This window comes from Mobula birostris, chromosome 8 (genome assembly GCF_030028105.1).
Source record: "Mobula birostris isolate sMobBir1 chromosome 8, sMobBir1.hap1, whole genome shotgun sequence".
Lineage (NCBI taxonomy): Eukaryota > Metazoa > Chordata > Chondrichthyes > Myliobatiformes > Myliobatidae > Mobula > Mobula birostris.
In genome coordinates, this window is record NC_092377.1 from 132,046,046 (window position 1) to 132,060,923 (window position 14,878).

The window sequence follows — 14,878 nt, forward strand, 5'->3', positions numbered from 1 at the left end:
CCTGTATGTACAGGTGCAATGAAAAACCTACTTGCAGCATCATCACAGGCACACAGAATCAAAGACATAACATTCACAAGAAAAACATAAATTGAACATACAGTATATTATATGCACCTTTAATAAGAAAGAAGACAATTAGAACATGAACAGGCTATTGTAATACAAATCATAGACACAAGGGGTTCCAGCAGGTTAGGCAGCATCTATGGAAGTTAGCATTTTGGAATGATACTGTTCATGAGGTTGCTGGTGAAGGGTCCCAGCCCAAAACATCGATTGTTTATTCCCTTCCACAGATGTTGCTTGACTTACTGAGTTCCTCCAGCATTTTGTGTGGGTGGCCAAGGTGTTGCTAAAATGACATACTGATCAGGGTTGAGCTGGTTGATTCAAGAACTGAATGGTTGAAGGGAAGTAGCTGTTCCTGAACTGGGTGATGTGGGATTTCAGACTTCTGTACCTCCTACCTGATGGTAGAGAAAATGGGCAAGACCCAGATGGTGGGGATCTTTGCTGATGGATGTTGCCTTCTAGATACTAAATACCTCCTGTAGATACTACCAAGGGTAGGGAGGGATGTGACCGTGATGCATCGGCTGAATCCACGACTCTCTGCAGCTTCTTACGTTTCTGTGCATTCAAATTGCCACATCAGACCAGTCAGAATACTTTCAACAGGACATTTGTAGAAGTTTGTTGGAATGTTTGGGGACAACCCAAACTCCCCAACCTTCTATAGACACTGGCAGACTCTCATGTGGGTGGTGATAACAAGGGGAAAAGAACTGTCCATTACAATGGTGCTTGGCTGGACAGATATAACCAGGTTGTTATCAGGAATAGATATGGAACGCAACAATGTTCTTGTTTCCCTATCTGAGAAACTCAAAACAAACACCATTCCTGGTTCCCAGATATCTCCATCACCTTCTCTGCTACTCTCACAAAATTTGGACCAGCATTTGAATTGCCGTTTTCCCAGGATGGAAGAGTCAAATATTTTGCAAAGTAGTTTACTTATAGTAAAAAAAAAATCAGAATAAACACTTCATAAGATACAAGAACAGAATTCTACCATTCTGCCCATTGAGTCTGCTCAACCATTCAAACGTGGGTGAAGTCCATTCTCCCACCTTGTCCCTTTAATCCTTCACCTCTTAACCATTCTTGGTTTCCAAGTAATGCAGAAAGATTCCTCATATAAAGTAAACTATTTTACAACCAGTTATTTCTCTGTTTTATTTAGTTAATTGCAATTGAATGACACATCGGACATATTCAAATAGCCCGATCAAGGCAGCTGCTTTTTTTAAGTTCAGCTTTACAATCAATTAAACATTTTTGAAACAGAACTATTCTTCACTATGGAGGTTGAGTACAGGGCTACGGTAGAAAACTTTGTCACATAGTATGAGCAGAATTATCTGCAGCTTAATGTGAAAAAGACTAAGGAGCTGGTGGTAGACCTGAGGAGAGCTAAGGTACCGGTGACCCCTGTTTCCATCCAGGGGGTCAGTGTGGACATGGTGGAGGATTACAAATACCTGGGGATACGAATTGACAATAAACTGGACTGGTCTAAGAACACTAAGGCTGTCTACAAGAAGGGTCAGAGCTGTCTCTATTTCCTGAGGAGACTGAGGTCCTTTAACATCTGCCGGACGATGCTGAGGATGTTCTACGAGTCTGTGGTGGCCAGTGCGATCATGTTTGCTGTTGTGTGCTGGGGCAGCAGGCTGAGGGTAGCAGACACCAACAGAATCAACAAACTCATTCCTAAGGCCAGTGATGTTGTGGGGATGGAACTGGACTCTCTCACGGTGGTGTCTGAAAAGAGAATGCTGTCTAAGTTGCATGCCATCTTGGTCAATGTCTCCCATCCACTACATAATGTACTGGGTGGGCACAGGAGTACATTCAGCCAGAGACTCATTCCTCCGAGGTGCAGCACAGAGCATCATAGGAAGTCATTCCTGCCTGTGGCCATCAAACTTCACAACTCCTCCCTTGGAGGGTCAGACACCCTGAGCCAATAGGCTGGTCCTGGACTTATTTCATAATTTACTAGCATAATCTACATATTACTATTTAACTATTCATGGTTCTATTACTATTTATTATTTATGGTGCAACTGTAACGAAAACCAATTTCCCCTGGGATCAATAAAGTATGACTATGACTATAACAGAGAAAGGGTTAATATTGGCTTTTTGGTTTGCAGATTAGTTTGTTGTAGATATGGCCTTGGCTTTCAGTAGAGATGACTTTTAGAATAAATACTTGCAGTTGTTTATCTTGTAAGAATTAGACTCAAGGATATGAGCAAACTGGTTGTTAATACAAAGTTGTACACAGCACTGAATTTTTAATTTTTGGCTGTTGCTATGGGTATAGTTTATCACAAGAGAACTGCAGGTGAACCTAGCTTATCTTTTCTAATTCACAACGTTAATCAAACAGCCTTTGCTTTTGTTATTGATTTGTACATGCATAAAAGGAGCTATGCTCTCCGTATTATTTGGAGTTCGAAAGCCACTGTTAGAGATTCCACTCCCCATGATATCATGAATAAAGCTCTCTTTACTTCAAAGTGCGTCTCTAATTTACTTACGATCAACTTTAATCGAATTTCCTTAGCAAATTAATTTCCCTAACATTCACATAAAGTTGTTTACAATAAGTTACTTCTTTGTCTTATTTAGTTAATGGCAGCCAGATGAAGCATGGACAATGTCTTTATTCCTTGGAGTGTTGGAAGTGGAGATACAGGTGTCCACTTCCAACGCTTTTCCAACGTTCGCTTTACGAAACCTCACTGTTACGAAAGACCTACATTAGTACCCTGTTTTCGCTTTCAGAAGGTGTTTTCACTGTTATGAAAAAAAATCAGCGCGTGATAAAAGGCAGCACACGCCCCGAGCAGCCGCTCTCCCCCGGATTCTCGCCAGCATTGCTTAAACACAAGCCTGTGAGCAGCCGTGTGCAAGTTGAGTTCTAAGGTATCGGAAAAGCCTGAAAGAGCTCGTAAGGGTGTTACACTTAGCGTAAAACTAGACATAATTAAGCGTTTTGATCGTGGTGAACGAAGTAAGGACAACATGAATTTGGCTTGTGGAAGCTGACGAACATGATGTTGAAGAAGTTTTGGCATCCCATGACCAAGAACTGACAGATGAAGAGCTGATGCAATTGGAAGAAAAAAGGATAACAATCGAAACCGAATGAAAGGGTACGACTTTAATTTTGAAAGGGTACGTCGGTTTAGGAGATATTTGCAGGATTGTTTGAGTCCTTACAAAGAACTGTATGATAGAAAAATGTGTGAGGCTCAGCAGTCAAGCAAGCCTTCCACATCAGCCACAGCAGATGACGAACCTCGACCTTCGACATCGAGGTGGGCAGAGATAGTAGAAGATGAGCTGCCTGCTCTAATGGAAACAGATGATGACGAGATGACACCCCAGTGTCCCACCAACCTAACCTCCAGGCCACGGACAGATACCGATTCGCGGAGAATGCAACGGTAGCCGGGAGGCACACAGCACATCTTTAAGAAAAAAGCCGAAATAAACATGCTAATTAATTAGGTGCCGCCAGCACGTAATTGTCGGCCCAGATCAGAGACGACGCAATCGGAAATCGGCACTGATCTGGGCCGACAATTACGTGTCCGGCGGCACCTAATTAATTAGCCTGTTTATTTCGGCTTTTATCTTAAAGATGTGCTGTGTGCCTCCCGGCTACAGCTGCATGCCTGCGTGCTTCATTGGCAATGTATTGGTCGGCAGCCTGGAGGGCAGGGGCCACTGCACCATCCCAACCTGCGACGACTCAGTCTAACACACCATCATCAGTGTGCAAGGCAAGCTATCTTCCCGATTCCCGAGATACTACACTGTACATACATTATTTCTACTTTATATTGGCTGTGTATTTTTACGTGTTATTTGGTGTATGATTTGGCAGCTTCATAGCTTAAAGGTTACTGGAGAGAGTGTTCTTGCCAACAGTGCTTGCGTGAGATTTTCCGCTGAGAGTGCTTGCGTGAGATTTTCGCTATGGAGAACAGTTCAGTAATGATTGTGGAAAAGTATTTCTACTTTATATAGGCTGTGTATTTATCATATCATTCCTGCTTTTACTATATGTTACTGCTATTTTAGGTTTTATGTGTTATTTGGCATAATTTGGTAGGTTATTTTTGGGTCTGCGAACGCTCACAAAATTTCCCCATATAAATAAATGGTAATTGCTTCTTCGTTTTATGACATTTCGGCTTACGAACCGTTTCATAGGAACGCTCTACCTACGGACGGCGAGGGAAACCTGTACACCATACAGAGATATACAAAATCATGAGAAGTGTACTTAGGGTGAATGCACACAGTTATTTTGTCAGGGACTGGGAAGTGAATCCAATCACACTGTAATAGTCCTTAAATATAAAGCTGCAATGTTCAGGGTAATGTCGTCATACTGGGCGACAGAGGGTCATGGAAATCCTGAGCTCCCTGAGAAAGCACTAAGAATGAAGCAGTTCACTTGCATTAATGGTGTAAGGGATTATCTAATCAAGTACAGGGAAGACATTGACCATGATCGTGCCAAGGCTTCATGGTGAATTAAGAATCAAGGAGTCATCAGCATACTATCTTCGAGGAGCTGTGATGAACATTAATTAATGTTCTCTCCTTCCACAGAGCCATTATTAATCAATGTGGAAACGGGCCATTGGGCCCACTATGCTGACTACTGGGCACCTATCTGCGTTTATCTTAACTTTGCTGCCAAGGGTGGTGATAGAGGCAAATACATTAGGAGCATTTAAAAGACTTGGCTAGGCAAATGGATGAAAGAAAAATTGAGGGAAGGGTTTGATTGATTGTGAATAGGTTGAAGGGTCAGCACAACATTGTGATGTAATGTTCAAAGTTCTCTGTTCTATTTTCATGGATTGAAAGCCATGAGCCAACCTCAGCACATATGTCTAACTAATCAAGATCCTTTTGTAATTTTCATAACGTACATTTTTCACATCACCACCTATTTTAGTATAATTTGCAAACTTACTAACCATGCCCTGTGCATTCACATCCAAATTGTTTATATAAATTACTGGGTGCCAGAGGAGCAAGTTTAGCTGCAGACCATGTTGCTGCCCACTACTCAAAAACATTGAAGCTGGTACATGAAGGTGGCATACAGTATAACCGTGGGTGATTGTCTTGGACTTTTCCCTTGTGATCGCAAGATTCTGTTGGACATTGATAATGCAAGGTGCTGCAGGCCGGTTTCCCTTGTTGATACCACAGACAGCAGGAGAGCTGCATAGCCTCAGTTGAAATGAGGACTGGCCTCAAGCTGCAGGCTTGCCTGCTGCTGCAGTCCAGGGGAGGAGACACCAGAGGTGGTGCAGCGTAGCGTCGATGCTCTGTTGGGTGGGTGGGGGGGGGGGGGTTGGCCTTTCCCATTGGTGCTGCCCTCCAGTGTTTGATCGTTAGAATTACAGGCTAGATTGCAGTGGCTGGGCACTGCCGGGAACTGTACAACCAATTTGAGGGACATGTAGCTCAGCGTCTTGGTTATATATATGTGTTCTTTTTTTGCATGACTATGTTTTTTTTTTGCTTGCTATTTTGAACATGCTGTGTACACTTTGCACCTTGGCCCCAAAGGAACACTGTTTCATTCGGCTGTATTCGTGTATGGTTGAATAATAATTAAACAAATTTAATTTGAATTTGATTTTGAAATTTGGAAACAAAGGACTTAGCACAGACCTCTGTGGGATACCACTGGTCACAGGCCTCCAGCCGAAGAAGCAATTGTTGATCTTTGCTTTCTACCACTGAGCCTATTATGAGTCTAGTCCACTTTCTCCACCTGGATCCTGTGCAATCTAATCTTCCAGGCTAGCCTGCCATGAGGGAATTAATCAAACGGATGCCCACTGCTCTATTCTCATCCGCCTTCCTAGTTACCTCCTTCAAGAGATTTATCAGACATGACTCCCCATGCACAAAGGTGTGCTGGCTATCCCAAATCAGACTCTGTATGATGGCCTTTGTTACAAGATAAACCACTGATACAGCATTGGAGGCTGAGTATATGGGCAATCCTTTATTTTGAAACAGTGATCCCTGATTGTAGATGTGCCCCTGGGGGAAGCATCCTCTACACACTCACCCTGCCAAGACTCCACAAATTCAATCATGATTCCACCCCCCAACCAACCTATCCCCACAAGACAACCTACTAATTCATAGCAAGTTTTCAGAAGTTTCCCTAAATTATCTTCAACACATATATGCCCTTCCGCAAGCAGACACACTAATACTTCACAAAGAACTGTACTGGGCGCAACACAATGATGCAATCATATAGAAGGAATATCAGTAGTTCTACTTTGATAGAAGCTTGAGGAGATGGGAGAAGGCTCAGGAGCCTGAAGACTCGTACGGCCAGATTTGGGAACAGCTTCTTTCCAACTGTGATAAGACTGCTGAACGGACCCTGACCCGGATCTGGGCCGTACCCTCCAAATATCTGGACCTGCACTACCTTACTTTCCATTTTCTATTTATGATTTATAATTTAAATTTTTAATATTTACTATCGATTTGTACTCCAGGGAGTGGGAAGTGCAGAATCAAATATCGCTGTGATGATTGTATGTTCTAGTATCAATTGTTAGGTGGCAATAAAATATAAAGTATAACGTATAAGTATAAATACTCAAGCACATTTCTATGGAAGTATGATGGAGACCATTCTGACTAGTTGCATCACTACCTGGTATGAAGGCTCCAATGCACAGGATCACAAGAGGTTGCAGAGTGTTGTAGACTCAGCCACTCCATTATGGGCACAACCCTCCTCATCATTGAGGATACCTTCAAGAGGTGGTGCCTCAAGAAGATGGCGTCATTCATCTGGGACGTGCCCTCTTCGGGGGGAAGGTACAGGACCCTGAAGATCCACACTCAGCATTTAAGGAACAGCTTCTTCCCCTCTGTCATCAGATTTCTGAACAGTCCAGGAACAGTACATTTTTTTTGCACTATTTATATATTTTTGTAATTTATATCAATTTTATGTCTGCACAGCACTCCTGCCGCAAATGAACAAATTTTGGGTCACCTAAGTCAGTGGTAATAAACCTGAAGCTTAATCATCAAACTATACAACTACACTTATGGTTTTAAAGATTTCTTAAAAAAGTGGGTTGCACGGGGTTTCTAACAGGACAACAAAGAGGAAGTGGGGTGAGGAAGGGAATTCCAGAGATGAGAGCCAAGGTCAGAATCAGGTTGACTGCCAAGGTCTTTGGATGAGGTCAGGTTGATGAAAAGAGAATGAGCTGGTTTGCAGTCTTGGGGTGTGGAAAGGTGGGTGTAGAGGTAACACAAGAGAACGGGCAAGGCTTTCAGCAGCAAGCACAGAGTACACAAGCAAACATGCCTGCGGAATCCAAAGGGCAGCTACTGTGCAACAGAGGAGGTAGTGGTGGTGTCGTGAGCAGAAGTGGTAAAAGCAGAAGGTCCTTTACAGCTAATAAGATGAAGTCCCAACACTGGACATCAGTTCAAAGTAGATGGACAAACTTCTGGTTATCTAGTTATAAGGTGTCATTATACTAGAAAGGATGGAAAAAAAGCTTAGAGACAGAGTGGTAAAGAAAGCATTTGGCATGCCTGCCTCAGGGCAGCGAGACAGGAATTGGGATGTCATGTTACAACCATACAGGATGTTGCTGAGACAATACCTGGAGCATTGTGTGTATTTCTAGTCACCAGCCGTAGGAAGGATGTCATAAAGCTGGAGATGGTGCAGGAAAGATTCACAAGGATGTTGCTGGAACTGGAAGACGTGTTTTAAGGAGAGACTGGATAGGCTGTTTTCCCTGGAGCAAAGGAGAATGACGGGTGGCCTTATGGGGGTTTATAAATTTATGAGGGGAGTAGATAATATGGATGGTCACAATTTCTTTTCCCCACAGCAGGGAAATCTAAAACTAGAGGGCACAGGGTTAAGGCGAGAGTGGGAAAAGCAACTTTTTCACATGGACAATGGTGGGTACAGAGGAAGTGCTAGAAGTAGTTACAATTACCAAGATACTTGGGCAGGTACGTAGATAAGGAGAGCTCAGAGAAAGATGGGTAAGTGCAGGCAAACGGGACTAGTTCAGGTAGAAAGCATGAATGGCATGGACCAGATGGGCCAAAGGGCTTGTTTCCATGCTGTAATACTCTATGCCACTGATGTTGGGACTGCTGGCTTCTTTGACACTCTGCTGTCCATTCTGTGCTACCATTCAGCTATGGTGGTAGAACACCTTAAGCTAAAGGACCCTGATAGGTGGAAGCTCCTCCCCCATCCCCATTCTTGCAAAGTTCCATTAGATCTGTCCCAGCATGTGTGACGATAAGATCATAACATATACGAGAATTGGGCCACTCAACTTGTTGAGTCTACTCTGCCATTCAATCATGACTAATAACTTATCTCCATTCTCATGACTTTTCCCTGTAATCTTTAACCCGCCTACCATGCAAGAACCTATCAATCATTGCCTTAACTACACCCAGTCACTCAACTTACACCACTCTCTGTGGCAATGAATTCCACAGATTCACACCACTCCAGTGAAGAAATTTCAACTTGTCACAGTTCTAGAGGAACACCCTTTATTCTGAGGCTGTGCCCTCAGATCTTACCGATGGAAATATCCTCTCCACATTGGCTTTATCCAGGCCTTTCTGCATCTGGGAAGTTTCAATACAGATCCCTCCCACCCTCCACATCTTTCTGAACTCCATCGAGTAGAGAGAGGCCCAGAGATGCATTAGTCTGTGATGCGTTGAGCTGGTAGCATTGCCAGATTAACAGTGTTATGTCAACATGTTAATATTTCAAAGTGAGTCAATGACTAACTAATTAAACAACATAATTCATGTGGTTTGTTTGATAGATCAGACCTCTCTCCCCACCCAACAGTGTGTGCATGTGTGGAAAAATAATATCGTTTGAGTCAGTGCCACACATCCAAACAGAAACTTAATATGGCAAGAAAGAGACAGATACCATCTTAACGTGGGCAGACAGGATTAGTGTAGATGGAGAATAAGCTCAAACGTGATTGGGTTGAAAGGCCTCTTTCTATGTTAAATGATGGCATGGTCCTATAACACATATCACCCTCTCCCCCAACACACACACACACACACACACACACACACACACAGATCTGAATGGTACGAAACCAGTCTCCAGCTCAGCACTGGATGGGGACCTCACAACTGAGTACTGCCTCAGCTGGAACACATTATAGGTTTTGACTGAGGATTCACCATCAAAGAAACAACCTCAGCCTAAACCGTGGACTCATATTGAGCATCCAATGGGGAGGAAGGAAAGTCAGACGGATAATAAGCACAGCGACTCGTGGGAGGAAGTCAAGGAAACAGGGTGCTGGGGAGAGTGGGAGGAAGGGAGCAAGATGGACCTGAAGGGAGTGAGGGAGTCAGCGGGGGGATGAGCTGGCAGGAAGGGGGCCAAGAAGCAGCTTTGGAGAAAACACTGGTCACTGAGGATCAAAGAGGGAGAGAGGTCCAGAAAAGTGGAAATACAGGCAGAGTGGATAAATAAAATGGAGAGAGGGAGGGGGGTAGTGGGATAGGGAGAGAGGGGATGTGTGAAGAGAGCGCAGGGCAAGCAAGCATAAAGGGAAGGAGTGCAGAGAGTGACAGTGGGGGGGGGGTAGAGAGACAAGCAGGTGGGAGAGACAGAGGGTGCAGAAAGCATCAGCAAAGTGTCTGAGTTCTCCTTTATCATACATAGCACTTCAACTTTATGAACACTCCTTCCTCAACAACAACTACTGAATTAACTGCACAGTGAAAATTTTAACTGCTTCCAGAGTCCAAAGGTGCAAAGGAGGAAGAGATTAACTTTATGCTGTTTTGTGTTACAGTTGTGTGGTCACTTGATGTAAAACCCCAAGGATGTACACCCAGAGAAACAATAGAAAATCTGCAGATACTGGAAATTCAAGCAACACACGCAAAATGCTAGAGGAACTCAGTAGGCCAGGCAGCATTTATGGAAAAGAGTATAGTCGACATTTCGGGCCGAGACCCTTCAGGAGGACTGGGGAGAAAAAAGATGAGGGGTAGAGGTAAAAGGTGGGTGGGGGGAGAGGAGGGAGAAGCACAAGGTGATAGGTGAGCATGTGGTCGAAGAGCTGCAGAGATCACAAAGGGGGTTCAGTGAGAGGGTTTCACTGACGTCCCATCGAAGGGAAGATTTAAACTTCTTTAGGGTAGGCATCCCTGGAAGAGATTAAACTTTTTTAGGTTAATACATTTGGAATAGCTTTGTGTCAGATCCCTGTGACAGAGCAGAACCCGATCGATGCTGACTTTGGTCCAACTCGTCTGATGTTGTTCAGACATTGCCCTTTCTCACCACTTTATCTGGTGTGAACAAACTCCAATGTTACACATACCTCTTTAACCTGATAGCACAGGGCCAAGGGCAACTCAATTTCAGGCACACACACACACAGTCACATGCAGGAGAATGATGTGGATGCTTTGGAGAGGGCACAGGGCAGATTTACAAGGATGCTGTCTGCATTGGAGAGCACGTCTTATTAGGAAAACGTTGAGTGAAATAGGACTTTTCTCTCTGGAGCAATGGAGGATGAGAGGTGACTTGATAAAGAGGCAGAAATGAGAGGATATCCATTTAAGGTGACTGGAGGAAGGTTTAGGGGAGAGACAGAGGTGGTGGTAGAGGCAGACACATCAATAGACACACAGCTGAATGACAAATGGAGGGTTATGCTGTGTAGGAGTGAAGGGTTAGATTGCTCGTACAACAGCAGGAAAGTCATTACACACAAGACTGCAGATGCTAGAACCTAGAGCAACAATCTGTTGGAGAGGTGCGGGAGGGAGATGAACCATCCTTGTTTCAGGATAAAACCCTGTATTGGACTTCATGAGACATTGATCATGCCACAGCTAAAGTACTGTGTACTCTGATCACCGCACTGTAGGAAGGACATGCCTGGACAGATGCTGAATCTGAGTGATTACAGATCACTCCCAATTCTGAGGGACGGCAGATGAAGCAATTAAATGCTTTAGAAAACCAGAGATGGTGAACAATTGTGCAATGCACTCCTTTATAATGAAGACAATCTTAAAATGCGATTGGCTATTTAGTCATATGGTCATAGAGCATTACAGCCCCTTGGTCCAACAATCATGCTGACCACGGTGCCCGCCAAGCGATTGCCAATTTCCTGCGCTCAACCTACATCTCTTCAAGGCTCGCCCCTCCATGGACCTGTCCAAGGCTGTGGAATTAGTCTACATTTGATATTAGGTTCTGTTCTGGGAGCTGTTGGCTCTGTTTGTCTCACCACAAACTATGACACTGCTGAGAGTTCCCAGCATTTTCTATTTGAGTTTTAGACATGTTCTCTTCCCACCGTCCTGTATCAATCCCCAAAACTAATCCCACTGCCTACTCTCTCCCCACAGCCCTGTATCAGTCCCCAAACTAATCCCACTGCCTACTCTCTCCCCACAGCCCTGTATCAGTCCCCAAACTAATCCCACTGCCCTGCTCTCTCCCCACAGCCCAGTATCAGTCCCCAAACTAATCCCACTGCCCTGCTGTCTCCCCACAGCCCTGTATCAGTCCCCAAACTAATCCCACTGCCCTGCTCTCTCCCCACAGCCCTGTATCAGTTCCCAAACTAATCCCACTGCCTACTCTCTCCCCACAGCCCTGTATCAGTTCCCAAACTAATCCCACTGCCCTGCTCTCTCCCCACAGCCCTGTAGCTCCCTCTCCTACAAAGTGCACCAGAAACACTTCCTGTAGCAAAGTATTTTGTTACAAGTGTGCTCTCTACACCTATCCTTTCTAATTTATTAATCACCCCACCAACTCCTTTAATTGTAAAGTTTGATTTACTAAAAGTCCCAGTTGTTGTCCACAGCTATAACTGCTAGAACATTTCCTGATTCCATTCCTGTCAAGGCTTAGCTTACCCTGAACCAAGACCACAGGGGAACAGGAACTTGAGCAGGGTAACCAACCCTTCAAGCCTGCCCCACACTATTTGACATCATTGTGGTTGACCAATGCCTCAATTCCACCTCTGTGGCAGATACCTCTAATCATAAAACATCTGACAGTACAGCACAAGAATGGGCCATTAAACTAGTAATTAAACACCAGCCTTACAACAGTTGAAGCCATGTTCTTGCTAACTGCATGAATGACCAAACTAATCCCTTCTGCATGTGCAATATCTAATCTTCTCCATTCTCTACACCCTCATGTGTCTAACTAAGACCCTCTTAACTGCCTCTATCATATCAGCCTCTACAACCACTCCTGGCAGCACATTCCGGGCACCTACCACTCTCTGCATAAAACAAACTTGTCTAGGGAAGGATGCTGGTGAAATGGAGTCATAAACCACTGTGGAGCACAAGGTTTGTTGGAGTAATGAGGGAGGAGAGGGTGAGAAGACGTTACTGGTGATGACCACGTTAAAGGTGGTGCAGCAAAGTTATGGGGTCACCGCTTGCTTTGGCTATTCTGTGGCTCTCAGTCTGGTGAAGTACATGCCCCCATCAGTATCATGGTGCTGAGGTGGAGATGACTGACAGTTCAGGTTCCTTGATGTATCACCAACTATTCATCTGATTCCATTTTTACAAATGCACCAGAGGAAGCATTCTAACTGGCACATTACAGCTTGGTATGGTAACTACTTTAGCCAAGACCGCAAGAAACTGCAGTGAGTTGTGGACACAGTTCAGCACATCATGGAAACCAGCCTTTCCTCCATGAACTTTGTCTACACTTCTCACTGCTTCTGTAAAGCAGCCAACATACTCAACATTCCCTCCCACTCTGGACATTCTCTCTTCAACCTCCTCCCACCGGGCAGAAGATACAGAAGCTTGAGCACATGTATGACTAGGCTCAAGGACGTTTTCTGTTCTGTTGTTAGCAGACTCTTGAAATAACATTTGGTATTTTAAAGATGTACTCTGGACCTCACAAGCTACCTTGTTCTAACTATAAAAATACTCTAGTTCCCCACTCATCTTGTCAAGCACTCTATCTTGAACCTCCTCATATAGTCATGGAGTTCTACAGCACAGCAACAGGGCCAAAGGAAGCATGCCAACCAGAGCTAGTACCATCAGCTCACACGTGGTCCACCAGTAGAGGGTGGTTGCTGATCTTCCAGAGGCTCATGCTGTGGAATGACAACACCTCGGAAAGGTCATTCTCTGTCATGCGCCAGCATTCTGACCTGTACAAGAGTGTGGACAGAACGCAGCTCTGGTGCAGCTTCACCTTTGGATGCTGTAATTGGTTGATCCCCCTATGTCGCTCATTGACCTAAAGATGTTTCTAGCTTTGCTGAGTGTGCACTGGATGTCTTCCTTGGTCCCACCATCCTGCTGGGTGATGTTGCCCAGGTAGGTGAATCTGCTGGTGTTGGGTAAGTCGAAGCCATATGTCTCGATGGGAGGAGGAGACTATATTGAGGGCTATAGTCTCAGTCTTCTTCTGGCTGACTTTGAGTCCAACCTGTCCACCAAAGGTACACAGACCCTGTTTTTTCTTACATGAACTGGTATGCATGTGATAGGAATGTCATCTGCCAAGTCGAGGTCTTCTAAAGTAGAGAATTGAATCTTTTTAATGCCTCTCTCTTATCTTTCATTGTTAGCCTCATTTCAAAAATAGTCTTTGGCTTTATTTACCAAGGTACACGACAGACACTTTGCTATGCTGTATTCCATTTGCCACTTCTTGCAATTCTCCTAATTTATCTAAGTCCTTCTGCAGACTCCCTGCTTTCTCAACACTACCTGCCCCTCTACCTATCTTTGTATTGTCCACAAAGCCATCAATTCCATTCACATTGACATATAATGTGAAAAGAAGTCAGCAAATTTCATGACATGTCCCAGTAATATTAAAACCGATTCTGATCCCAATGCTGACCCCTGCGGAACACCACTTAGTCACCTGCAGCCAACCAGAAAAAAACCCCTTTTATTCCTACTCATTGTCTTCTGCCAGTCAGCCAATCTTCTATAGATGCTAGCATCTTTCCTATAATACCATGGGCTCTTTCTTATCTTGGTTAACAGCTTCATTTGCAACACACCTTGTCAAAGGCCTTCTGAAAATCCAATCAACCAACCTATTGACTCTCCTTTGTCTAACCTGCCAGTTATTTCCTCAAATAATTCCAACTGATTTGTCAGGCAAGATTTCCCCTTTAGGAAACCATGCTGACATCTACCTATTTTATCATCTGCTTCTACATACCCCAAAACTTCATCCTTAAGAACTCATTCTAATGTCTAACTAACCACTGAAGTCAGGCTAACAAACCTATAATTTCTTGTCTTTTGACCCCTTCTGTTCATTTGCAATTTTCCAAGCCTCAGGAACCATTCCAGAATCTAGTGATTCTTGAAATATCACTACTAATGATTCCACAATCTCTTTATCTATCTTTTTCAGAACTTTGGGGTGTAGTCCATCTGGTCCAGGTGACTTTTCTACCTTTCAGCTTCTCAAGCATCTTCTCCATAGTAATATCAACTACACTGACTTATGCGTCCTGACTTTCTAGCATACAGCTGGTGTCTTCCACAATGAAGGCTGACACAAAGAACTTATTGAGTTTGTTCACCATTACCACCTTTTCAGTGTCATTTTTCAGTGGACTGAGATTCACTCTCCCTCTCTTCTACTCTTTTTAGCAGTAGATCTGAAAAAAAAACTTATACTATCCTGTGCTCAGTTCTGATCACC

At 44.0% G+C, this 14,878-nt stretch overlaps 1 protein-coding gene across 3 annotated transcripts in view; it reads right to left on the reverse strand.

Moving 5' to 3' along the window:
- LOC140201720 (hormone-sensitive lipase-like) overlaps positions 1-14,878 on the reverse strand; it is a 73,206-nt gene that overhangs the window by 55,328 nt on the left and 3,000 nt on the right. The window lies entirely within an intron of this gene.